Source organism: Phyllostomus hastatus, unplaced genomic scaffold, assembly GCF_019186645.2.
Source record: "Phyllostomus hastatus isolate PE091 unplaced genomic scaffold, TTU_PhHast_1.1 phas_scaffold_501, whole genome shotgun sequence".
NCBI classification, from domain to species: domain Eukaryota; kingdom Metazoa; phylum Chordata; class Mammalia; order Chiroptera; family Phyllostomidae; genus Phyllostomus; species Phyllostomus hastatus.
Genome location: NW_025334033.1, coordinates 69,764,217 through 69,791,507, shown reverse-complemented (window position 1 = coordinate 69,791,507; position 27,291 = coordinate 69,764,217). Strand labels below are relative to the sequence as shown.

The window sequence follows — 27,291 nt, the reverse complement described above, 5'->3', positions numbered from 1 at the left end:
CAGCCCGATGCCCCGACTCTGCCCCGCCTCCCCAGGCGCCGTGGCCCAGGCCCTCTGCCGTCCGCCGGCCGGTGGGTGTCCGTCTCCCCGCAGCGTGCACTTTCGAGGGCCGTGTCCGCTTCCTCGATGCCTGGCGCAGGGCCTGGCACACAGTAGACCTTCACCGGATGTGCAAACGAATGAATGAAAGCCTACCATGTACAAGGCCCTGGAGGCCAGAGGAGCCCGAAGCCAGGACGATGGAGGCGAGGCGGATGAGGGTGATGGCCCGGTCCGCAGGGATGGAGGTGAGATGCTGCGCCCGGGGCGACAGAGGCCGGGGGGGACGCCGGAGCGGACCCGCCCACGGGAGAGGAGGGGCCCGGCCCTGGCACATGGGACGGTTGCGGTGACAGGCAGCAGTGCTGGGTGATGGCAGCCATGAGGATGGAGCCCCTGCTGAGCGGCATGCGTGAAATGGACCCCCCCGCCAAGACGGACGAGAGCGGGAGGAGGAGGAGGAGCCCAGGACCCACAGGCAGGCCCTGGACATCTCTGAGGGCCCGGGCGGGACACGGGAAGGCCCCTGCGACGCCCCCGCCCCGCCTCCTTGCACTCCCAGAACACCCACCGTGCGCGTGGGCGGTGCGCAGAACATCGCCGAGCCCGAGGACCGTGCCACCAGGAGCGGCGGCTGCCCCAGAAGAGGGACCCACAAGCCTTTTCCCCTGCACACCCCCTGAAGCGGTTTCGGAAAGCCACCTACCTCCCCCGCCACCACAGCCCATGTTCTACTTAGCAACACGATGCTCACACCAAGCTTAAAGACTGGCGAGGATGTAACCGGCACATCAAAGAACATGTATGTAACATGCACACATCTTTGTCACGGACACCTGTCGGCCTCAGCTGCAAACGAAGCTCACTCGACTGGTCCACTCCGAACGCACTGGCGGACCCACCAGGCAGAAAGTCTGATGCCATTTTGGCACTTTTCAATCCGAGTCACCGTGTGCCTGTGCATCCGTCACGAGGACACACATCACCCTCTGGATCCCGAATCTCAGGTAGACGCTCACCCACCTGGGTGGTCGAGGGGGCGGGACACCACAGGACACGGCGGGGACTGACCTGCGCGGGCCGAGCTCACCGGCGTCCTCCCGTCTGAGGCTCCATCGAGGGCGTGGCGCAGCCGCCGAGGTCTGGTCCTGAGGTCCCCGGCCGGCACCACCCGGTGGCAGACACCAGGGGCGGCGTCTGGGGAGGCTGGGGAGGCCGCGGAGGCTGGGCGCCCAGCCACACGGTGCTCAACCCACTCTTGTCCCTCCTCCGTGAGGTGACTCAGGAGCTGGGGTCTAAAAGCTGGGGGATAGGGGACTGGCCAGAACCCCAGGCGAGGGGGAAGGAGTTGGGGGGTTTGAAGGGGGGCTAGTCAAACCCCAGGCAAGGGGGTAGAAGCTGGGGGTCTGGGAGGGGGACTAGTCAAAACCTCAGGCGAGGGGTTTGGAGCTGGGGGGTTGGGGAGGCTGGTCGAAACCCCAGGCAAGGGGTAGGAGTGGGGGGCTGGGGGAGGGCTCCACTCCGGGACAAAGCGGGAGCAACTGGATGGGTGGAGCGGGCCGAGCTGGTGAAGGAGTGTCAGCAGCTCCCGGGGACGAGGTCCCCACCTGGGGTGGCAGTGCCGAGAAGCGGCACCGCGGGGGACAGTGAAGGGCGGGGACCTGGGGGCTGAGGCTGCCGCTCGTCTGCCCGCTGTGGCAGAACCAGGCCCACCCACGGGCTCGTGGCCAAAGCTCTGAGGGGCCTGTGGCAGGGGCGCCTGCGGGCAGGGTCATGTGGATGTGAAATCCACAGCGGGGCATCTGGGGCCAAGGAGAGACCTCTGTCTCTCACCTCCATGCACGCACCAACATGTGTCTCCCTTGCACGCCCACACCGGCACACACCAGCACACACGTGCCCACTCACACAGTACACACACACACACACACACACCATGACACACACACTCACAGGTACATGAGCACACATGCACACACATGCACTCGTGTACACACACAGGCTGCATGGGCATGCACACACATGCACACACACACACACACATGCACAAGCGTGTGCAGTCACAGGCACACATGCACCCCCAGGCCGGGGCCCCTGCACACTGAGCCCTCCCTGGGCTGCGCTAACACCTGAGCTGAGCCTGGTACTGTCCCCGAGCACCCACACGGGGCGCCTAGCTGGTGCCAGGGTGCCAACTAAACCCCCGCCCAGGGTCCCAAGTGGCGGAGACCCCCGGAAAGCAGCACGCTGCCAGGTGACGGGCGCAGGCTGCCCGGGGGGTTGGGCGAAGGCCTGGCCCTTGGGGTCCTAGTCCATCCTCAGTATCTGGAAGGAAGCAAGTTCCAGCCTGGGCAATAATCCCAGAGGGCCAGGTCTGGGGTACACTGGGGGGCTTTCCTCCCAGCCGCTTGGTCTGCTCATCCTGGGCGCTGAGGCCCCAGCCATGGTGTCACGGCAAAGGCACCTCTGACCCCGGAGGGCGGGCACCAGGCCTCATGGACAGTGAGTGCACCCCGAACAGCCTCTGCCCCTCTGCAAGCCCACCCCCACCCCGACCTGGGGGCACCCACACATACCCAGCCCACAGCCAGGCACAATTCCATTCAGTCCTCCTTCCAGCACCAGCCAACACCAAGCAAACAGATAAAGTGCTTTGTAAAGTGCAGGTATATAGGTAGTATTCCGCAACACCCTGCCAGCCCCCGCCCCAGCCCGCCCGGCCCGCCCGGCCCGCCCAGGGCGCTTTGGGAGCCCCTCGGCTGCAGGGGAGCCAATGGGCACCACTATGGGCCCTACGCTGAGACCACAGCAGCAGCCCCTAGAATCGGGTCTTTCCCACTATCCCAGCAGCCCAACAAATGTCTCCCAGGGGTGGGAGGGTGCCCTCCTCTGCCAGCGAATCTAGTGATGTCTGGCGTGCACTGGGCGCGCTCTGGGGGCCGGTGGGCTGCTGTCCCGCTCCCGCTGCACTGCCCGCCCGTCCGCCCCCCAGCCCACCCACCCAGGGTGGGCCCGGCCTCCGCAGACAGACCGCCCTCCTGGGGGGCCTTACCTGAGAGCTGGGCGCGCGGGGTGGGCACTGCTGGGGCACAGCTCCCCGGGGACGCCAAGTGCAGCCCTGCACCAGCCCCCACGTGAAGGGCCGGCTCCGGTCTCCGTGACACGGCCACTGGCGGGGAGAAGGGGAGAGTTACCGCAGTCCGAGAGGGCCGGAGGCCAGGGTGTCTCCATCCCCTGCGTCCTCTTCGGGCTGAGCTGGGGTGTCGGTGAACTCTGGGGCCTCGCCGGTCCCCCCTGGGAAGGGAGAAGGCTAGGACCCCCTCCCCCTGGGTGACCCCCACCGCCCTGCCCGCTGGTCCATTTGACCCAGCGGGCACAGCTCGCACCTCTTGAGCAGGGACCCCCCCCAGCCCCGGAGAACGACCCCCCAACAAGCAGGAGGACAACGTACGTGGCAGGGAACCGCAGGCTCTGAGGGCCAGTCGGACACACTGCGGCCGGGCCTGCTCCCCCAGCCTCCCGGACGGGGTTCCTCGCAGACCATCCTCCGCGTCCTCGGGTCTGGTCTCCCCTGGTGCGGCTCCAGGGCCGGGCTCCTGGCTCCTGGCCCCTGGCCAACGGGCGGCAGCAGCAGCAGCAGCAGCGCGGTGACTCTGCCCACGGGGGCGGGAGGGCTGGAGCGAAGCCGTCCTACTTCCGCCGTCCTGATGGATGCCTGCAGGCCACGGCCCCGCCCGCTGGGCTCTCCCCGCTGGGCTCTCGGTACAGTCGCGGGCTCTCCGAACAGTCGCGGGCTCTCGGTACAGTCACAGGCTCTCGGAACAGTCGCGGGCTCTCCGAACAGTCGCGGGCTGTGTGTGACAGGGTCTGGCGGCACGGCCTCCAGAGAGAGGTCCAGGCTCAGGCACGTGGGGAGCCAACCCTTCTTCTCTCAGCCTCAGTGTCCTCATCTGTCCACTGGGGGAGCTGGTGAGGGGGCCACCATGGGCCCCCCCGCGCTGGAACCTCAGGAGCACCATTTGCAACTTGGGGGGGCGCGGGTGGGCAGGTGCTGAATCATCTTCATCTCTGTCTCCGGCACAATGCCTGCCACACTCCAGCAACACCTTGGAGCTCAGGGACCTTCCCGGGACGGGATGTGTGATACCCTCTGAGCCACCTCGCTCACGTCCGGCCAGTGCCCAGTGCTCTGGAGCGCTGCCCATCCCTCCTGCCACCCCTGTGCTCCCACCCGGAGCCAGTCTGATGCCCCCCGGGGAGCAGCTTCCCCGTGTTCTCCGCCGACACTCCAGGCCTGGCTCGCCCGCTGTGCATCTGGCTTCAGAATTTGTTGTCGGGATTTCTAGGAAATCGGGGATGAGTGATTCTAGTCATTGTTTGTTCTTGGAACGCTCCTAAAAATAACTCGGTCAAACGAGGGCAGGGCTGGGCTGGGCTGGGACCGGCCTCCGAAACGGTGCTCCTCCCTTCCGTCCGTCCGAGGCCTCGAGTTCCAATTACTCATGAAAGAAGTTTTTGTGTGCCTCGTCCCACATTCTAATGAGTTTCCAGGAAATATCACCAAAATGATGTTGGCGTCGACGAGACATGTTTTTTCAAAAACTCTTGCTCGCTGCTCCCTTCCCCTGCAGACTCCAACCGCATAAAACATGTCAGTCTCTGGGACGTGTTACTGTAGCGGTGTGTCAGTGCCGCAGCCGAGGGTATCGGACCCCAGAACCACCGAGTCTAGCCAGTTCGAGTCAGCACACCCAGAATAACGCTCAGCAGTCTCTCCTCCTCCCACAGTCCAAACTTCGCCTCTGTCAACCCAAGACACTCTCAGGGTTTCCAAGCCAGTCCATCTTTGTGGCCTTATTTCTTTGTCACCACCTCTGTCCAGCTCAGTCAAGAGTGCGGTGCCGACCAAGTTCCTGAAGGACCACAGCTACGGTCCAGGTGCTCAGGGGTCCCAGCCTACGATGCAGCTGCATCTGCACAGCTGCCATCTGGTCCCCATGTGTCAGGGGCGGGGAGCCTCCTTGGCCGCCCATCTCATCTCCGTGTCCATCATGACGGTCCAGCCCTGCCCCAGTCCCAAGCTCAATGAGCTTCCGTTGCTGGAAAGAGGCAACCAGATCTGACCAGCCTCCAGGCTGCCGCTTCACACCGGGCTGGCTAGTGGGCATTTCACACCTTCCCCCGGCAGAGGAGCTAAGCCGCAGAAACGAGCTTGGGTTACATTGCAGCGTCCAGCCAACTTGGCAGCCCCACGGGTCAAGGCTGGTGTACGGCCAGACGCGAGTCCAGCACAGCTAAAAGGCCTTAAACAGTCCTTTGCTGCAGAGGTAGGAGCGCCTGGGCAGGCTTTGTCGGTGGGGCCTCGCCCGCAGTCCACGATTTCTGCACCGCGCTCTTCCTGACACCCTTCCCCCTCCTGACAGCGGTCCCCACTCCCCGTCGCCCTTCGGGCATCTGCACCCCTGCGTCTCCCACATGCTGCCCGTGAGGAGGGCTGCAGACACTGTGGGTGGGGAGCAGACTCCTGTGCCAACTCCACTCTCGTGGCAAACCTCAGACTAATCCAGCCCTGCCTGGCCAGCCCATGGCTTTGAGGTTGCCTCACCACGCTTGCATGCCAGAGCTCCACCACAAGCTGCAGCTGGGATCTTGACTCTAGAAGAGCAAGAGGATCCCTCCTCATGAACATCTGAGCTTCCGTGAAGGCTGTGCCTGGGATCGTGACTCTGGAACATCTAAAACAATCTTCACCGTCAACACCTGAGCTTCCGTGGAGGTTACAACAGAGTTCTCAGCTCTGGAACACCGAATGGACCCCTCACTGTAGACGTCAGAGATTCGCCGGAGACTGGAGGTGGGGTCTCTGTTCTGGAACATCAAGAGGGCCACTCATCATGGACATCTGCGCCTCATCAGAGGCTGGAGCTGCAGTCTCACTTCTGGAACATCAAGAGGGTCCCTCATCATGGACATCTGAGGAACATCAAGAGGGCCACTCATGATGGATCTCTGAGGCTCATCAGAGGCTAGAGATGCAGCCTCAGTTCTGGAACATCAAGAGGGCCACTCAGCATGGACATCTGAGCTTCATTAGAGGCTGGAGCTGCAGTCTCACTTATAGGACATCAAGAGGGTCCCTCATCATGGACTCTGAGCCTCATCAGAGGCTGGAGCTGAGGATTCAGTTCTGGAACACCAAGAGGACCAGTCAACATGGACATCTGAGCCTCTTTGGAGACTGGAGGTGCAGTCTCTGTTCTGGAACACCAAGAGGGCCACTCAGCATGGACATCTGAGCCTCAGCAGAGGCTGGAGCTGCAGTCTCACTTCTGGAACATCAAGAGGGTCCCTCATCATGGACATCTGAGCTTCTTTGGAGGCTGGAGGTGCAGTCTCTGTTCTGGAACATCAAGAGAGCCACTCAGCATGGACATCTGAGCCTCTTTGGAGGCTGGAGCTGCAGTCTCACTTCTGGAACATCAAGAAGGCCACTCATCATGGACATCTGAGCTTCTTTTGAGGGTGTAGGTGCAGTTTCTGTTCTGGAACATCAAGAGAGCCACTCATCATGGACATCTGAGCTTCTTTGGAGGCTGGAGCTGCAGTCTCACTTCTGGAACATCAAGAGGACCACTCATCATGGACATCTGAGCTTCTTTGGTGGCTGGAGCTGCAGTCTCAGTTCTGGGACATCAAGAGGGCCACTCATCATGGACATCTGAGCCTCATCAGAGGCTGGAGATGCAGTCTCTGTTCTGGAACATCAAGAGGGCCACTCATCATGGACATCTGAGCTTCATTAAAGGCTGGAGCTGCAGTCTCTGTTCTGGAACATCAAGAGGACCACTCATGATGGACATCTGAGCTTCTTTGGTGGCTGGAGCTGCAGTCTCACTTCTGGGACATCAAGAGGGCCACTCATCATGGACATCTGAGCTTCTTTTGAGGGTGTAGGTGCAGTTTCTGTTCTGGAACATCAAGAGGGTCCCTCATCATGGACATCTGAGCCTCTTTGGTGGCTGGAGCTGCAGTCTCACTTCTAGAACATCAAGAGGGCCACTCATGATGGACATCTGAGCCTCAGCAGAGGCTGGAGATACAGTCTCAGTTCTGGAACATCAAGAGGGCCACTCATCATGGACATCTGAGCCTCAGCAGAGACTGGAGCTGCAGTCTCACTTCTGGAACATCAAGAGGGCCACTCATCATGGACATCTGAGCTTCTTTGGTGGCTGGAGCTGCAGTCTCACTTCTGGGACATCAAGAGGGCCACTCATCATGGACATCTGAGCTTCTTTGGTGGCTGGAGCTGCAGTCTCACTTCTGGGACATCAAGAGGGCCACTCATCATGGACATCTGAGCCTCAGCAGAGGCTGGGGATGCAGTCTTAGTTCTGGAACATCAAGAGGGCAACTGATCATGGACATCTGAGCTTCTTTGGTGGCTGGAGCTGCAGTCTCACTTCTGGGACATCAAGAGTCCAACTCATTATAGACATCTAAGGTTCATCAGAGGCTGGAGCTGCATTCCCACTTCTGGAATATCAAGAGGGCCACTCAGCATGGACATCTGAGCCTCAGCAGAGGCTGGAGATGCAGTCTCAGTTCTGGAACATCGAGAGGGCCACTCATCATGGACATCTGAGCCTCATCAGAGGCTGGAGGTGCAGTCTCACTTCTGGAACATCAAGAGGGCCACTCAGCATGGACATCTGAGCCTCATCAGAGGCTGGAGGTGCAGTCTCACTTCTGGGACATCAAGAGGGCCACTCATCATGGACATCTGAGCCTCATCAGAGGCTGGAGGTGCAGTCTCTGTTCTGGAACATCAAGAGTCCCACTCATCTTAGATATCTGAGTTTCATTAGAGTGAGGAGCTGGGGTGTCAGATCTGGAGCATCAAGAGGGCCACTCAGCACGGACGGGTGAGCTTCTTTACAGACTGGCACTGGAATCTCAGTTCTGAACTTCATGAGGCCCACTCATCATAGGAAATTGAGCTTCATTCAATGCTAGAGCTGGGGTGTCAGCTCTGAACCATCTATGGGTCCCTCATTCTGGAATGCTCAGCTTCATCCGAGGCCGGGGCTCTGGCCATCATACCCGTGACTCTCTGGGACTGCCAGGCCTCTACTGGCTGGGCATGGCCTGATCCGGGCGGGACATAGTGTGAAGGCCTCCTCCTGCTAATCTCGCTGCTGCCTGACCATCACTCAGCGCCGTCCAGATCTCTGTCTCCATCGGAGACTGGGGGCAGGTCTCCTGCGCCAGACATCGCCACAGTTCTCCAGTGGTTCTTTATCTTCAAGAAGTAGCCATGCTCAGCTCCATGCGGTAATGTCTGGACTCACTTTTATTTCTCTTGAAATACCCTCATTGGGTGGAGGGAGAAAAGAGGCAGGGAAAGAACAAAGAAAAAGAGAAGGAAGAGCAAGGAGGGAGAGGGGAAAAGGAGAGGAGAGGAGAGGAGAGGAGGGGAGGGGGAGGGAGGGGAGGGAGGGGGAGGGGGAGGGGAGGGGGAGAGGAAGGGGGGCAAAGGTGGCGGTGGCGGTGGCTTTGACGATGACAGTGGCGATGGTGGCTGTTAGCGCTTCCTTCCCACGGGTTGCGTGTCCAGCTCATCCGCTCCGGTGGTGCCAGTTGGGCCGGCCCGAAGACTCCGTGTGGACGAGGATCGGAAGCTCTCCACCCTTGTTCCTTCAACCCCCCCTCGGCCCCAGCCACACACTGCTGGCCGACAGCTGGCGAGCCCGGAGCTACTCTCGGGACCCCTGCCACGCAGCGGGCGCGTCTGAGGCTGGGCCAGTGGGGCCTCTCAGGGCCCTCCTCAGTGACCATCTCATAGAACAAGTGCTGGCCCAGCGTCACAGACAGGCCGGACCTGCTTGGCCACCCGCTTGTCATCAGTTCAAGAACCACAAGTGCTCGGCCAGGGCCCTGCCACGACTCTGGGAATGTGTGTGTGTGTTGGGGGGGGGGGGGGGCGGCGAGGAGTCACGGGCCTGGGGGCAGCCCCCAGGGGCTGCAGAAGCCAGGGCAGTGAGCGCCTCTCAGGCTTCCTCCGCCCCCAGAGTACCCTCCTCTCTGTAAGGAAACCCCGTGCCCGCCACCACTAGAAGGAGGGGACGAGCTGGGCTCTTTCATCCACATGCACGCCAGTCTTGGGCCCTTCACAAGGCCAGCCCTGCTTGAGGACACCCTAGCGCTCAGTGCTGGATGGACAGGGACGAGGCGGAGACCGGAGTGGACTCCCCTGCCCCTCCCCTTACCCATCACACTGCCCTGAGTGAGGGGGAGCCCCCGTGACAAGGGATGTCCGACATGCACCCCCCCCCACACCAGCAGCATATCCACCAGCGCGTTTGTTAAGGCAGAAACACATTTATTGAGAGCACGACGGGGTGCATGCCACGCCCCAGCTCAGGCACGATCCGAGCGAGTGACACAGGCTCCTCACAACAACCCTGTGAGGTAGGTGCGGGAGCCCCGTTCACGGCCGCAGACGTGGAAGGCGCAGCCGGACGCCCACGTCTCGGGGTTCGTGAGGGCGGGAAGGGGTCAAGCGCGCGTGTCTGGCCCTCGGATCAGTGAAGTCCATCGGTCAGAGGGTGGGTGGCTACTGCAGGGGAGGCCGAGGAGGGCACGCCCGTCCGCGCAGGGGCGGCCCAGGTCCAGAGTCTTTGGGTCCAGCCTGTCCCGTGGGAGTGTGCGCAGGGCGTCCCCGTGGCTGTGGAGGCTGAGAGAGACACAGGGGCAGATGAAGACCACCTGCCCCCCGTCGCCCTGGCTCGCAAGAGTCCCCAGGCGCACAGGCGGGCCAGGAGCGAGGCGAGGAGGGACGCCCACCAAGCACCAGAGAGCTGGGACAACTCGGGAAAGGCCCTGGTTGCCAGCGCCCCGGGTGGGGAGTGGAGCCTCCAGCCACCAGCCCCCGCCTGTCTGCCCAGTGCCTTTCAACCTCCGGTGTCCTGCACACCACCCACACCCACGCCCACGCCCACGAGGACTGCCAGAAGCCCAGCCCCGGTCCTGGCACCCTAGCTCCCGTGGCCACCCACTGCCACGGACCTCTGGCTGTTTTCTAAACCATCGGCCTCATCCTCCTCTAGGGGCTTCTAGAACTTCTCCCTGACCCTGCCAGGCTGGCTTCCACCCCCTCCCCTCCAGACCTGTCCACTCTCCATGTTGGAAAGCACGCCTTGCCCTCACTCCCCGTCTCCGGACCTCTCCAGGAGCTCCTCCTCCACCCTCCACCCCGCCCCCAGAGTCCCCGGCGGGACAGGGTTCTGCGGACGGAGCCCCCCAGCAGAGGAAGGTCAAGGGCGCCTGTGTGCCAGGTAACAACGCGTTTGTTTTTCACGTGCACAACCTCACGAAGGCAGCAACCACGCCAGGCAGTGTGACTAGTCCCTGATCACAGCACAGCTCACACAAAGGCAACATCCAACCCCACGACGTCCCCCGCACGTTGGCCAAAACCTGGTCCCACCAGCCTGCCCGAATCAGGCTGCCCTGCCGGCCCCTCCTCCTGGCCCCGAGCCCACCCCAGGGGTACGCATGGTGCCTTTCCAAATCACAGGTTCCAAACCCTGTCTGTGAAGACCCTCAGGCCGGCCCGACAAGAAGGGTGCTCGCTGCCCGTGCCACTCCTGCCCCCCCACCGCGAAGACAGACCCCAGCTGTCACTGTTTGAAGCCTCACACACGTGTCCAGCGCCGAGGGCCTGGCTGTGCCCAGTCTACCTGTGGTCCAATGCAACGAATAACATGCCAAGTCCTCAGCAGTGCCCCCAAGTCCCACGCGGGCGGCAGTGCACTAAGGTGGGGGCCCACCTGGCCAGACACCCGCACGGACGCTGGGTGCCGCCTGCAGCACGCGCAAAGTACCGTGTGCCTCAGACACCCCGGTTCGCTGATGAGTCGTCCGTGCGGACCCCTCGCAGGGCGGGATCCTTGCCAGCCGCGTGAGCAATCATCTCCCCGCATTTTCTCCGAGTGGAGCCGGCATTAACTCGGCCCAGATGGGACGGGAATAGCTCTAGGACCCCCCTCGGGGCTGCCAGGCCCAGGTGCGCTAATGGCTTGAAAGCCGGCTCGCAGCCAGAGCCAGCCGCTCCCCTCAGACCCCGGCTCTCACCCGAGCCTCTCGAGGCCGTGGCCTGTGATTCCCGGCCGCACGGGGGACTCGGTTTACTGATTACCAATCAGCCGAGTTTTGTGGAGAACGAAGCTGGAGAAGACAAACTTTCAAGAGCATGCAGACTGGGAAGTGGCAGCGGCGCTGGGGGTCTCCCCGGGCGACTGCCGCACAAACGCGGCCCCTCGCACACCGGCTCGGGTCCCTTTCCGGGGGAGAGGTCAGGACGGCCCTGTGCCCCGGCCCTGGTGCCGCGCTAGCGGGGTTTCCAAAACCTGTGCTCAGCGTGAGGGACACAGGGGGTGAGGAGGGCGGGGTCTGGGGGGGACATCTCCCTGCTGTGTGGGTGGTGCGTGGGACCCACACTCACATCGGTCACCCCTCTGTCATCATCGTCGGCCAATCATTCATTCTCTACACTATACTACACTACAACTGTGTCCGTGCTTCCATTCTCTCACCCATCAGCCAACAACTCCCACTCATTACTCCATTCTCCCGCCCTCTCATTTATTAACCAGTCACCGAACACCCACTGCATCTTATTCCGTCCCTCCACCTTCTCACTCCTCGGCCAATCATATCGACTCGGTGCACCTCCATTCATCCTCCCAGACTCTCTTCCAGCGGCCAACCAACCACCCATTCATTGTGTCTTCACCCGTCCTTCCATCCCCTAATCCAATGATTCAGTTTCGTCCATCTTTCCATCCTCCTACTCGCTCTGGCCTCAGCCAATCATTCCTTCCCGCACTGTACCTTCATCCATCTTTCCAACCCCTCCTCCGTCAGCCAACTGAGGACCGCTCGTGCGTCTTCACTGATACCGACATTCTCTCATTATCAGCAAATCCCTCAGCCACTCACTGCGCCTTCATCCGCCCTTCCATCTTCCCGCCCATCAGCCAGCCACCAAACCAGCCACACACATCTTCACCCATCCTGTCATCCTTCCATTCCCTCATTCAGCCAACCAATCCCCTGCTCGGCACAACTTCCGTTATCCTTCAGTTCTCTCATGCATCAGCCAATCATTCCTTCACTCAACGCATCTCATCCATGTTTCCACCCTCTCCTCTGTCGGCCAACCACTCCCTCACTCCACATATTTTTATCTCCCCTTTTATCTTCTCATCCGTCAGCCCACCACTCGCCACCTGACCACGTCTCCATCCATCCTTCCACCTCTCATTTGTTAGCCAATCACTGACCATTCAGCATCTTCATCCGTGCCTCCATCCTCCAATCACTAGCCCACTACATCTTCATCCATCTTTCTTTCCTTTCCTCCATTAGCCAACCACTCACCCATTCATTCACATCTTCAACCATCATCCATTCTTATACCCTCCATCCATTACCCAATAGTTGACCACTAATTGTATCTTCATCTTTCCATCTTCATCCACCAGCCAAGCATTCTCCCACTCACTACATCTTCACCCATCCTTCCACCCTTTCACTGAACAGCCAAACAAAAACACACTCCCTACATCCTTGGTCATCCCTGCATCCTCTTATCCGTCAGCCAACAACTTACCCACCGACTGCATCTTCATTGATCCTTCCACCCTCGCATTCACTAACCACTCACTGACCACTCACTGACCACTCACTACATCTGCATCCATCTCCCAATTCTCTAATCCACGAATCAACCACTAACCCACAATCACATCTTCATCCATCCCTCCATTCTCTCAATCATCAGTCAGCCAATCACCTACTTACGACATCTTCATCCATCCCTTAATGCTCTCATCCATCAGCCAATCATTCATTCACACACTACACCTTTTTCTATACTTCTATCAATATATTCTCATTCATTAGCCAACCACTCATCCACTCACTACATCTTTATACATCCTTCCATCTTTCCATTTACTCATCCATTATTAGCCAATCAATGACCCCTCACTACATTTTCTTTCATTCCTCTGTCCTATCAATCATCCGCCAATCCTTCCTTCACGCACTACACTTTCATCCATTCCACAATCCTCTCAGCAATGAGCCAACCAGAACCACTCATTTACATCTTCATTCAACCTGCCATTCTTCCACCCTCCAATCCATCAGCCAGGAACTCATCTACCAACTACATCGTCATCCCTCCTTCCATCCCCTCGTCCATCAGCCAACCACTGACACACAGTCACATGCTCATGCATGCCTCTGTCCTCCCATACATCAGCCTACCAATCACCCAATCATTGCATCTTCATCCTACCTTTCATCCTCTTGTGCATTCGTTCACCTCTTAATCCATACTTCCAAAGTTCCATTCTCTCACCCATTAATCAATACTGACCACTCCTTATTTCTTCATCCTCCCTCACACATGCAAATCCATCAGGCCAACCAATCAGCCACTCACTATATCTTCATTCATCTTTCCATGCTCATCCATCAGTCAACCGGTAGCCACACAGGATGTCTGCACCCATCCCTCCATCCTCTCATCCATCAGCCAGCCAATCACCCAACTACGACATCTTCATCCATCCCTCCGTCCTTCCATCCATCAGACAACCACTCCCTATTCTCATTTTCATCCCTATTGTCCTCTTACCCATCAGCCAACCACTGACCTGTAACCACATCTTCATTCATCCCTCCATCTTCTCATCAAAGCCAACCAATCACTCATACATTACATCTTTGACCATCACTCCCTCCTCTAATCCATCAGCCAACCAAGCACCCACTCATTATGCCTACATCCATCCTTCAGCTCTCTCATCAACCCGCCAATCATCCATTCACTCACTACATCTTCATGCACCCTTCCATCCTATCTTCCATCTGCCAACAAGTAACACACTCACTACACCTTCACATGTCCCTCCATCTTCTCATCCATCAGCTAATCATTAACTTATTACTCCTTCATCCATGGCTCCATCCTCTGCTTCATCAGTCAGCCACTGACCGCTCACTCACATCTTTACTCACCTTACCTCCACTCAGTCATCAGTCAGTTCCTCTCCCACTCACGACATAATCATCAATGCTTTCACCCATCATCCGCCCACCTACCCACGCAACACTTCTTCACCCCTTCCTCGTCTCACCCATCGCCACTCACCCACACTTATGGCTTCATTTCTTCCAGACTCTCATCTCTCAATGAATCAATCGATCACCTGTGGCCTACATCTTGATCCATCCTTCCACCCTCACACACATCAGCCAACCACTGACCCAGCCATTAACATCTTCAGCAGTCCCTCCATCCTTTCATGCATCACCCAGTAAGTCACTCGCTCGCCCCTTCATCAGTCTCTCCATCCTCTTATCCATCAGCCAACCACTGACCCACGCACTGTGTCTTCATCCCTCCTTCCATTCTTTCATCCACCGCCCAATCACTGACCCACACTCACACCTTCATCAATCTCTCAATTCTCTATCCATCACACAGCCAATAACCTACTCACTAAATCTTCAACCATCCCTCTGAAGTTTCAGCAATCAGGCAATATTTCGATCACTCACTACACCTTCATCTACCCTTTCATTTTCTCATCCATCAGCCAACAACTCACCAGGTTTCTGACATCTTCATCCATCCTTCCATCCTCTCGTCCATCAGCTGCTCATTCATTAACTCAATACTTCTTCACCGATCTTCCTATCCTCTCATCTATCACGTGAACAATAGCCCACTCACAACTTCATCCATCCCTTCCATCTGTCAGTCAACCACTGGACAACTCACCCATCTTCAACCCCACATCCACTCTCTCATCCCTCCTCTCACCACTCACCCACACTCACTACTGCACTCACCACTCCATCCTCTCACCCATCAGCCACCCAATCACCCCCTGACTACATCTTCACCTGTCCTTCCTTCCTCTCATTCATCTGCCAAACAATCACCCACTCACTACATCTTCATCCATCTGTCTGTTCTCTCATCCAACAACCATTCATTCATTCACTCACTGCACTTCCAACCATCCTTCAAACCTCTCACCTACCACCCTGCCACTGAACCACAGTCACAACTTCATCCATCCCTCCATCTTCTCATCAAACAATCACTCACTACACCTTCACCCATCCTTACATCCTATCATCCCATCAGCCAACCAGTGACCACTCGTTCACACCTCCACACTTACACCACCTCATTCATAAGCCAATCACTCATTCACTACACCATCATCCATTGTTCCATCGGCTCATCCCTCAGCTGACCACGCACACACTCACTACACCTTCATCTCTCCTTCCAACCTCTCACCCACACTCACATCTTCATCCATCCTGCCATCCTCTCATCCATCGGCAAAAAACTTAAGTCATTCACATCTTCATTCTCACCACTCCTATCTTTCCATCCTTTCACTCACCATACAATAACATTTACTCACTACACTTCCATTTATCCTTCCATCTTCTCATGCACCAGATAACCACGGACCACACTCCACTATTCATCCATCCCTTCAGTTTCCGGTCCATCAGCCAACCAATCACCCACACTCACATCTTCATCCATCCTTCCATCTTCTCATCCTTCAGCCAACCACTCACTCACCCATGCATTCACATCTTAATCCATCTTTCCATCCTCTCATCCATTACCCAAAACTGATCACTCCCTACATCTTCACCCACTTCCCTCTCCTCTCATCCATTAGCCAACCAATCACCAACTCACTACATCTTCATCCATCTTTCCATCTTCTCCATCACTTGTATCTTCACCCAGCCTTCCAACCTGACACCCTTTCATCCATGAGCCAATCACTGACCACTCACTACACCTTATTCCGTCCTTCTATCTCTTATCCATAACCCAACCATTGGCCCACTCACTACATCCTCATCTATCCCCTCTGTCCTTTAGCCATTGGCCAACCACTGAGCAACACACTCACATGTTCATCCATCCCTCCCTTTTCCCACCATCAGCAAACAAATCAACCAGTCACTACCTCTTCATCCATTCTTCCATCCTCTAATCTGACAACCAGTCATTACATCTTCAGCCATCCTTCAAACCTCTCACCTGTCAGTCAACCACTGACTCACACCCACATCTTCATCAATCCCTCTTTCCTCTACCAGGAAAACAATCACCCAGTCACTGCCTCTTTATCCATCCCTCCATCCTCTCATCCATCAGCCAACCAATCACCTGCTCACTACATATTGATCCTGCCTCCATCCTCTCATCCATCAGCCAATCATTCACTCATTCACTACACCTTCATCCATCCTTCCATCTTCTCATTCATCAGCCCACCACTCACCGACTCAGTACATCTTCATCCATACTGCTATCTTCTAACCTATCATCCAGCCTCTGACCCTGTACTTAACATCCTCATCCATCCTTCCAGTCTTAAATCCCTTCATCATTCAGCCAAACAATCACTCATTCTCTGTGTCTTCATCCATGCTTCAGTTCTCTCATCCACCAGACAGTCATTCATTCTCTAACCCTAATTCATCCTTCCATCCTCTCATCCACCAGGCAACAACTGACCCACTGACTATGTTATCAAACATCCTTCCACTCTTCCAACCTCTCACTCATTAGCCAATCACTGATCACTCATTAGAACTTCATCATCCTCAATCCTCGGTTCCATCAGGCCAGCCAATCACCCATGCACAACATCTTCACCCATTCTTCCATCCCTATCCATCAGCCAACCACTCACTCCCTCACTGCATCTTCATCCCTCCATCCTCTCATTCATTGGTGAAACACTGACAACTCCCTGCATCTTCATCCATTGTTCCGTCCTTTCATCCACCAGCCAACCACATCTTCCCTATGTTCACCTGCTCATCTATTAGCTCATCACTGATTCATACTCACATCCTCATCAATTACCCCGTCCTCTCAACCATCAGTCAAAACCAATCACTCACTCACTATACATTCACATGTCCTTCCATCAGTCATCCATGAGCCAAACACTGACCACTCATTTACTTATTCATTCATACTTACATCATCCCATTTGACAGCCAATCACTCACTCACTATATTATCATCCTTCATCCCATCCTCTCATCCATCAGCCAACCACACACACCTGCACTACCTCTTCATCTAGCCTTCCACACTCTCAGGCATCAGCCAACCACTGAGCAGTCATTCACATCTTCATCCATCCCTCCATTCTTTCATCCTTTCATCCACTGACCAATGACTCATTTATCCCCTGAACCTTCAATCATCCTTCCATCTCTCATCCATAAGCCAACCACTGACCCACTCATTACATTTTCTTCCCTTTTTCATCATCTGTCAGCCAACCACTGATGCACACTCCCATCTTCATCCATCCCTCCATTCTCTCATCCATCAGCCAACCAATAACCAACTCACCAAATCTTCATCCATCCTTCTAGTGTTGCATCAATCAGGCAATATTTCATTCACTCACTACACCTTCATCCACCCTTTCATTCTCTCACCCATTAGCCAACAACGGACCCATTTAATAACATCTTCATCCATCTTTCCATCCACTCATCCATCAGCTATTCATTCATTAACTCACTGCCATCTCCATCCATCTTAACATCCTCTCATCTATCAGCCAACCACTGACCTCTCATTCACATCTTCATTCATACTTACATCCCCTCAATTATCAGCCAATCATTTACCCACTCACATCTTCATCCTGCTATCCTCTAAATCATCAACCAACCACTGACCATGTAAATAACATCCTCATCCATCCTTCCATCTTTTGACCCCCTCATCATTCAGCCAATCACCTACTCACTGTATCTTCATCCAGGTTTCACTTCTCTCATCCAACAGATGATCATTTATTCATTCACTACACCTACTCCATTCTTCCATCCTCTCATCCATCAACCAACAACTCACCCACTTGACTACATCATCATCCATCTTTCCTTTTTTCCATTCTCTCATTCATTAGCCAATCACTGATCACTCACTACATCTTCATCTATCCCTCCATCTTTTCAGCCATTAGCCAACCAACCACCAACTCCTTACATCTTCATCCATCTTTCCATCCTCTCATTCATCAGCCAAACACACACTCACTGATTTATGTCTTCATCCATCTTTCTATCCTTCCACCCTCTCATCCATTAGCCAATCACTGACACTACAACTTCATCCATCCTCAATCCTCCATTTCATCATGCCAACCAATCAGCCATGCACAACATCTTCACCCATTCTTCCACCCCTATCCATCAGCCAACCACTCACTCAATGACTACATCTTCATCCTTCCATCATCCTTACATCCTCTCATTCACTGGCCAATCTCTGACCACTCACTACATCTTCATCCATTGTTCCATCCTTTCATCCTCAGCCAACCACAACACAACTCACTACTACCTCCTTTTACCTATGTTCATCTATAAGGCTACCACTAATCCCAACACACATCTTCATCAATTACCCCGTCCTCTCATCCATCAGTCAAAACCAATCACTCACTCACTATACATTCACATGTCCTTCCATCCAATCATCAATGAGCCAACCACTGACCACTCATTCACATATCCATTCACATTTATATCATCCCATTAATCAGGGCATCACTCACTCACTCACTCACTATATTATCATCCTTCATCCCATCCTCTCATCCATCAGCCAACCACACACACCTGCACTACCTCTTCATCTAGCCTTCCACACTCTCAGGCATCAGCCAACCACTGAGCAGTCATTCACATCTTCATCCATCCCTCCATTCTTTCATCCACTGATCAATGACTCATTTATCCCCTGTACCTTCAATCATCCTTCCATTTCTTACCCATAAACCAACCACTGACCCACTCATTACATTTTCTTCCCCTTTTCATCATCTATCAGCCAACCACTGATGCACACTCCCATCTTCATCCATCCCTCCATTCTCTCATCCATCAGCCAGCCAATAACCCACTCACTACATCATCATCCCTCTGTCCATCCTCTCCTCCATCAGCAGTTTATTCATTCGCTCACTACAACCTCATCCATTCTCACATCGATCAGTCAGCCAATCAACAACTGCCTACATCTTTATCATTCCATCCTCGTATCCACCAGCCTAGTACTGACCCAGGTATTCACATCGTCATCAGTCCTGCAGTCCTTCCATTCTCTCACTATCAGTCAGTCACTCATTCCTTCACTACATCTTCACCTGTCAAACATCCTCTCAATCAGCCACCCACTGACCACACCTTCATTCATACTTACATCCTCTCAGTCAGCAGCCCATCACTCACCTGCCAACCACCAACCCAGTGATTAATATCTTCATCCATTCTTCCATCCCTCTTTGCTCTCATCCAGCAGCCAAGCAACGACCTACTCACTGCATATTCATCCATCCTTCAATTCTCATCAATCACCCAATCATTTATTCACTTACTACACCTAAGCCTCCCCTCCATCCCCTCAGTCAGCTAACCACTCGCCCACTCACTACACCTTCATACTGCCTTGTCACCACTCATCCACCAGCAAACCATTCACCATCTCACCACATCTTTGTCCATCCTTCCACCCTTCCAGCCATTCACCCATGAGCCAGTCACTGACTACTCACTACATCCTCATCTTTCCCTTCATTTTCTCATCCATCGGCCAGTTAGTTCATTCACTGTACTTCCATACATCCTTCACGCCATTCATCAACCAAGCACTCATTACTGACTACATCTTCATCCACCCTTCCATTTTTCCAACCACTCATTCATTAGCCAGTCACTCACTGCTCACTGCACCTTCATCCATCCCTCCATTTTCTTATCCTTAAGTCAACCACTGACACACAGTCATATCTTCATCCATCCTTCCACCTCTTCTCCACCAGGCAAAAAATATCTCACTCACACCTTCATCCATCCCTCCATCCCTTCCATCTGTCAGTCAACCACTGGACAACTCACCCATCTTCAACCCCACCCATCACCCATCTTCTCACCCATCAGCCACCCAATCACTCCCTAACTACATCTTCACCTGTCCTTCCTTCCTCTCATTCCTCTGCCAGACACGCACCCACTCAGTACATCTTCATCCATCTGTGTGTTCTCTCATCCAACAACCATTCATTCATTCACTCACTGCACTTCCAACCATCCTTCAAACCTCTCACCTACCAGCCAACCACTGAACCACACTCACAACTTCATCCATCCCTCCATCTTCTCATCAAACAATCACCCACTCACTACACCGTCATCCATCTCTCCATTCTCCCATCCATCAGCCAATCATTCATTCACTCACTGCGCCCTCACCCATCCTTACATCCTATCATCCCATCAGCCAACCAGTGACCACTCGTTCACACCTCCATACTTACACCATCTCATTCATAAGCCAATCACTCATTCGCTACACCATCATCCATTATTCCATCGGCTCATCCCTCAGCTGACCACGCACCCACTCACTACACCTTCACCTCTCCTTCCAACCTCTCAGCCATCAACCACTCACTCACCCACACTCACATCTTCATCCATCCTTCCATCTTCTCATCCTTCAGCCAACCACTCACTCACCCATGCATTCACATCTTAATCCATCTTTCCATCCTCTCATCCATTACCCAAAACTGATCACTCCCTACATCTTCACCCACTTCCCTCTCCTCTCATCCATTAGCCAACCAATCACCAACTCACTACATCTTCATCCATCTTTCCATCTTCTCCATCACTTGTATCTTCACCCAGCCTTCCAACCTGACACCCTTTCATCCATGAGCCAATCACTGACCACTCACTACATCCTCATCTATCCATGCATCCTTGCATCCTCATCCATCAGCCAACCAATCGCCCACTCAGTACACCTTAATCCATCCTTCCATCTCTTATCTATAACCCAACCACTGACATACTCTCTACATCTTCAACTCTCCTTCTATCCTTTATCCATCGGCCAACCACTGACCAGGAATCACATCTTTGTTCACCCCTCCATTTTCTCAGCATCAGCAAAGAAATCAACTAGCCACTACCTCTTCATCCATTCTTCTCTCACCTCATGCATCAACCAATCAACCACCCTCTCATTACATCTTCAAATATTGTTCTGCTCTCTCATCTAGCAGCCAGTCATTCATTCACTCACTACATCTGCATCCATTCTCCATCCTGCCATCCACCAACCAACCACTGACCCACTGATCTCACCCGCCCCTCCATTCTCTCAAACATCAGGTCACCAGTCACCGACTCACTGCATCTTCACCCGTCCCTCCATCCTCTCCTATAACAACCAATCGCTCGTTCACACACTACATCTTCATCCATCCTTCAAACCTCTCACCTATCAGCCAAACACTGGCCTACATGCACATCTTCTCCCATTCCTTCTTCCTCTATCAGGAAAGCAATCACCCAGTCACTGCATCGTCATCCATCCTTCCCCCATCTCACCCATCAGCCAACCAGTCACCTACTCACTGCCTCTTCATCCATCCTTCCATATTCTCATGCGGCAGCCAACCTCTGACGCAGTTATTCACACCTTTACCCATCCTTCCATCCTCCCATCAGCCAATCATTCATTCACTCACTGCACTTCATCCATCCCTCTGTCTTGTCATCAGCAACCAACCCACTATGTACTCACTGCATCCTCATTTATCCTTCCCATTACTCAGCAATCAGCCGGCCACTTTCCACTCATTCACGTCTGCATTCATACTCACATCATCTCATTCATCAGCCAATCGCTCGGCCACTTGGTACATCTTCACCCACCCTCCCATCCTCTCTTCCATGGGCCAACCACGTACCCACTCACTGACTGCATCACTGTCTCCCCACCCATACTCTCATCTAACAGCCAACCACTGACCCACAATCACACCTTCATCTTTATCCATCCCGTCACCCTTACATCCATCAGCCAGTCACTCACCCACTCATTCACATCTTCATCCATACTTACACCCTCTCGTCCATCAGCCAGTCACTATGCACTCACATCCTCACCCATCTCCTCATGCTCTCATCCATCACCCGCCACTAACTCACACTCACATCTTCATCCACTCTTTTCTCCTCTTTGTTAGCCAGCCAAGCTTTCCATCTTCTCATCTACCAGCCGACCACTCACCTCCTCGTTCAGACCTTTATCTGTCCTTGCATCCACTCATCCAACAAGAATGCATTTAGTATTTACAACACTATGGGCATTGCAGATGCAGACATCAACTCAACAACCCTCTTGCCCTCAGGGGTTCACAGTGCAGCCTGAGAAACTGACATGCCTTAAAGCAATCATCGTTCCTGGGTGTAGGAAAATAATTCTTCAGAATGAAAAAACGTGGGTGTGCGAAGCCATTAGCTGTGAAATAATATATGACATTAGAAAGAAAGATGCTATGCATAACAATAGCAGGTAGGTGTTGTGAATAATGGGTCACAAGGCATCCAGTGAGTTGACAAAAACTATGGAAGAAGGAAAATGTTTATGACAGAATATGAAATGATAAAGATAGGACTAAAAAAAGGGTATGTGGTGAGGAATAGCGGGTCACTAAAAGAGTAGATGTTCGTTTTTCCATCGTGCCATGTACGAGAACTTGACGGGGAGAAAGAAAGATGAGTGATGTCAGGGTGACGGACGGCCTCCTGCTCTAGGTCATGTGCCCGTCGCACTCCACACTAGGAACACACGGGGCCCTTGGCTGGTCTCCCCCAAGGCCCGGCCCCCACCCCCCTCTTGTGCAAGGCCAGCCTTGGACCAAGCTTCCCGAGGAGGGACTGGTGGTCTCGGGGGCACTCAAGGAGAGCTGGAACTCTCAGTGTCACCAGCACAAAGTTGAGTGCATAGGGTGCATGCAAAGGCCAAGTAAAAGACAAAAGTTGTCCGTGTTTTAACAAATTGAGAGAAACACACACTGAAGATCAGAGGGGGGGCGGGTGGAGACCCCACCCCAGGCTTTGTGGGTGGGGACAACCAGACAGGGGTTCACCCAAGATTTCTGCCCTCGGCTTCTGGGCTGACTCTCCGCATCTCAGAACTGGAGACCCTTAGAGTTCCAGATCCAAGGACCAAAGACTCTAAGAGCCCTGACCCAGTCACCCTCATGCCCTCGGCATTCCCCAGGCAGAAATCATCGAACCCCAACCCGCCAGCCCATCCGGACACAACTGAGTCTCCCTGGAGCTTCTCCCATGGGCCCATCTCCACCCACTGCGAGGCCGACAGCCCCTCACGCTAGGCGCTCTCCTAGTGGGGTCTTTTGTTCCTCCTTGTTTCTCTGGGCGCATCGCTAGCACACCCTCCCCGTCCCCTCTCCAAACCCAACACTTTGTCTCCCTGAGCCTCAGTGAACTTCTTAAACAACCAAACAAGGGTTCTTCAGAAGGACCCTCTTAGTGTCCCCCTGCTCCGGGTCCCTCCCATCCCCACCCTGGTCCACAAGGTGCCACCTGGGCTGCTGGGGAGGCTTTTGCAGGACCCCACCTTAGCAGGTATACCCAGGGGTAACTACCAAGTGCACCCCAGGCTTCAGGCCCGCTGAGGCAGAGCCTGGAGCCCCCAGGTTCTGCGAGAGGAGAGGCGCGAAGCCCCAGCACCACATCCAGCCCACGTGGCCCTGCTCACGTGGCCCGGACACACGGTGCAGGAGGTACCAAAGGGTGGCTCCTGACACAACGAATCCCATGTTCTCCATCCTCTAAATGCCATTTTTATCTATTCAGGGCCCAAGCTGGATGCAGGGGAGCCCCCGAGCCCCTCACATCCTGTCTGCAAACCCTGCAGCTCTGCTTTCCACCCCCTCCCCCACTTTGCCGCCCTCCACACATCATGGCATCGCCGGCCTGCGGGAGAGCCACAGCGCCAGCTCTGCCCATGCCTGGCCACCCCCTGTTCCCACCCAGGGTCCCGAGTCACCGCAAGGACAGCCGCTCCCCCCACCACCACTACAACTCCCCCCGCCCCCCACACTCCCTTCTCCATCACCAGAACCAACATCAGCTTCTCTCCACCCTGACGACCCCGGGCTCCCTGTCAAGGGGATGCCACGCCAAGGGGCCAGAATCCTGGGACCACTCCCGAAAACAGGGCTGAGGTGCCCCTGCTCGGGACCCCCACGTGGAGCTGGGCAGGAGGGCTCCCCGTAAAAGCCCAGGTGGGATGGTGCCCGGGGGCCAGTTCTGAAAGTCGCAGGAACGAGATTTCTGGCGGTTTGCCTCTGGGCCCTCGGGTCGCCCTTCTCGGGCACTCCTGGCCACTACTGCTGAGCCTGCCTGTCCCCTCCACGGACAGCCCCCGGCCCCTGGATGTGAGTGGCCCCAAAACCGGGCCAGTGCAGTGGGAGGTCCCAACGGCCACCCGGGGCCCCTGCTCCCTTAGCCTCTGCTCACCCCTGGAAGAAGAAACCGCCCCCTCACCGGTGGCCCACGCCCAGGGAGGGGCCCAGACACCCAGCTGGCCCAGCACCCCTCGTTCACGCGACCTTCTGCCACGCCCCTCCGCCTCTCTAGGCCACAGGCAGGCGAGCCTTTGCCCCCGTGTTCGACTCAAGATCAGCTGATGCCACTCCAAGGCTACAGATGGGGACACAGTGGGGGGGGGGCAGGGAGGCGGGGGGAGAGCTGAGGTGCAGCGGCCCACACACGGGGCACTGACAAGCACCCGCAGCTCGCTGAGCCGCCGCCTCCCTGCCAGGTGAAGGGCAGGTACCAGGCACGTGGCTCCCCAAGGGCCATCCTCCCTGGCCCCTCCCTCGCCCAGCCAACAAGGTCACAGGGAGCCCCAAACACCCCAAACACGGAGGAAGGTGCTTCCCTCCCTCCCCTCCTCCCTCCCTGTCACTCATCCGCTCGTTCACCTGAGCTAAACTCGATGTGACCGTTGTATTCGTGGACGCAGAAGCACAGCTTTAAATTCACCATAGCCCTCAGCGCCTGAAGGCCCCCTGCAAAGTCCCCTGTATTCATTCATTCACTCACACAGTGTGTTCATCCCGCCTTCCTTTCCTCATCACTTCCTCCCAAACCGCACCTTCCTCCCCTGCGCTCCCTCTTCCTTACGCTCTGCCACCCTTGCAGAGTCCGGCGCACAGCGGGGCAACCCGGTGCCCGGGAAACAGCCTCTCCGGTCCAGGTGGCTGCGCCCCTCACCCACCCGCTCACTCCCTCCTCCACTCGCTCGCTCGCCTGTCCTTTCTTTCTTATTGAGGGTGGGGTGTTTTTGCTCTTTTCTTTTTTTTTAACCAATTAGGTCTCCTGTGCAATAACTGCATTAGTCAAAGCCCCACGTGCGAACTAAACACGACGGCCCGCGCCCTCATTTGCATCCGCAATCTATCTTCCGGCACTTAGTCCCCTTTTGCAGTGCGCACTCGCTCTTTTATTTATGGGCCCCGGTGGCGCGTGTTTTATTGCCGTGCGTGTTCTGGGCCGGTGCCGCCTCGGTTTTTCACTTCCCTTGAAAGGTGTGTTTATCTCCTTAAGGAGCACGTATGTACACCAATTACAATCCCCGCTCAGACAACCTCTCTTAACTCACCATTTGTCTCTCTGCTTGTTTGTTTGTTATCTTGCCTTTTTCGCTTTTTTTTTTTTTAATTCTCATTTTCCCTTGGCCCGGACTCAGGATGGAGCGGCCTCATCCATCCTGGGGACAAACGATGCCCGTGTTCCAGCCCCAACAAGCCCTCCTCTGGAAGGCGCACCCACGCCGCCTCCTGTGGGGGGTTGGAGGGGGTCCTTCCCGGTCACTTGGTTTCATTGCGCCCTTCCTCCTCTGACCCCTCGGGGGCTGTTTCCTGCACCCGCCCCCACTGGGGAGGCGCAGGCGCCCGGGGTGGGCACTCCCAGGTCCAGTCATCCTTCCCGTGACTCCTCTCTCTCGCTCTCTGTCCTCTTACGTGGGGGGGCCTCAGGCCCCCAGAGGGGGACTGACTGTCGCCTGTGGTTCCCGAGCCTTCTCGGTGCCCACCCGTGGGGTCCTCTGGCTCACTAATTCCCGGTACTGGCACTCGACTCTAGGGGTCATTCCACGATCTCTAGAGCCCACTTTTCCATCAGCCACGATTCTGGGTCGTGGTGCCATCCCATTTCCTTTTTTCCAGCGTGGCCCCCTCTCTCATGTATTCATACGCATCCATGAACGTGCACAGATATACACAGGGTCTGCTGGGCCCTGCGTGTATGTGAACATTCATATATGATGACACGTTTTCCTTATTTCTCCCTTCCACTCTCTCACTTCTTCCTTTCTTACGCTCTTTCATCCTTGGAGCTCAGTTCCCGAGGACAGAGAATCCCACCGCGCCTGCCAACACCCGCCCGGACCCAAAGCCTCAGTGCCGACAATTCTGTCTGCGCGTCCTTCCATTCGTCAGTCCTTCCTTCCTTCCTTCCTTCGTTCCATCTTGTTTTCTTCCTTTTTCTGTTTTTCATTAGTTTTTTAATTGCTGTTTTAGTACAGTTGTCCCCATTTCCACCCAGCCCCACCCCGCCCTCCCCCTCCCCCTCAGACGTCTACTCCTCTGTGAGTAGTGGGGTGCAGCGCCCAGCCTGGGACCGGCTGTGACCCGCAGTCCTCCAGGGTCCCACGTCACCATTCCCAGCCTCACCCTCTCCTGGGGCTCTACCCATCTGTCCATTTGGTCCTTGTCACCTTTTATCCTTCCTGTCCCTCTCCGGCCACTGCTCTCTGCACAGCCCCACCGGTCTCCCCTGCCCCCTCTCACTCCCAGAGAGCCCCCTCCTCCCCGAGGGAGCTCCCAAGGGCACCCCCGCCGCCAGCTCCTGAGGAGAGCGGGGCCACGCCTGCCCCCACCCCGTCCCGTTTCCGTTTCCGTAGCCTCCTTACTTGTTTATTTGGATCCTCACTATGTTGTCCACAGTCCCGAGGCTCTGGACTTGAACTTACCCTAAGCCTTCACTCACGGCCCTCCCTAGCCCCTCCTCCTAGCTGCAGTACACCCAGTAACGTACTTCGGTGCCTGACATCTGGAGCTTTTCCTCCCATAGTTCTGGAGCCGTGGTTAGATTCTCTCTTTCTTTATTCTCTCCCTCCATCGTCCTCTCACAGCACAGAACCCAGCTCCTGGGACGGGCGGCTCAACCGGAGACCCTCGCGCCACGCTGCCCCCCGGG

The 27,291-nt window shown here is 55.5% G+C and overlaps 1 protein-coding gene across 1 annotated transcript in view; it reads right to left on the bottom strand.

Annotated features, from left to right (window-relative positions):
- Positions 1-9,414: 9,414 nt before the first annotated feature.
- LOC123807921 overlaps positions 9,415-27,291 on the bottom strand; it is a 37,910-nt gene continuing 20,033 nt past the window's right edge. The window contains exon 11 of the mRNA XM_045821965.1: positions 9,415-9,775. The gene's annotated coding sequence lies outside the window, so the exon portion shown is untranslated. The remainder of the gene's footprint in view (positions 9,776-27,291) is intronic.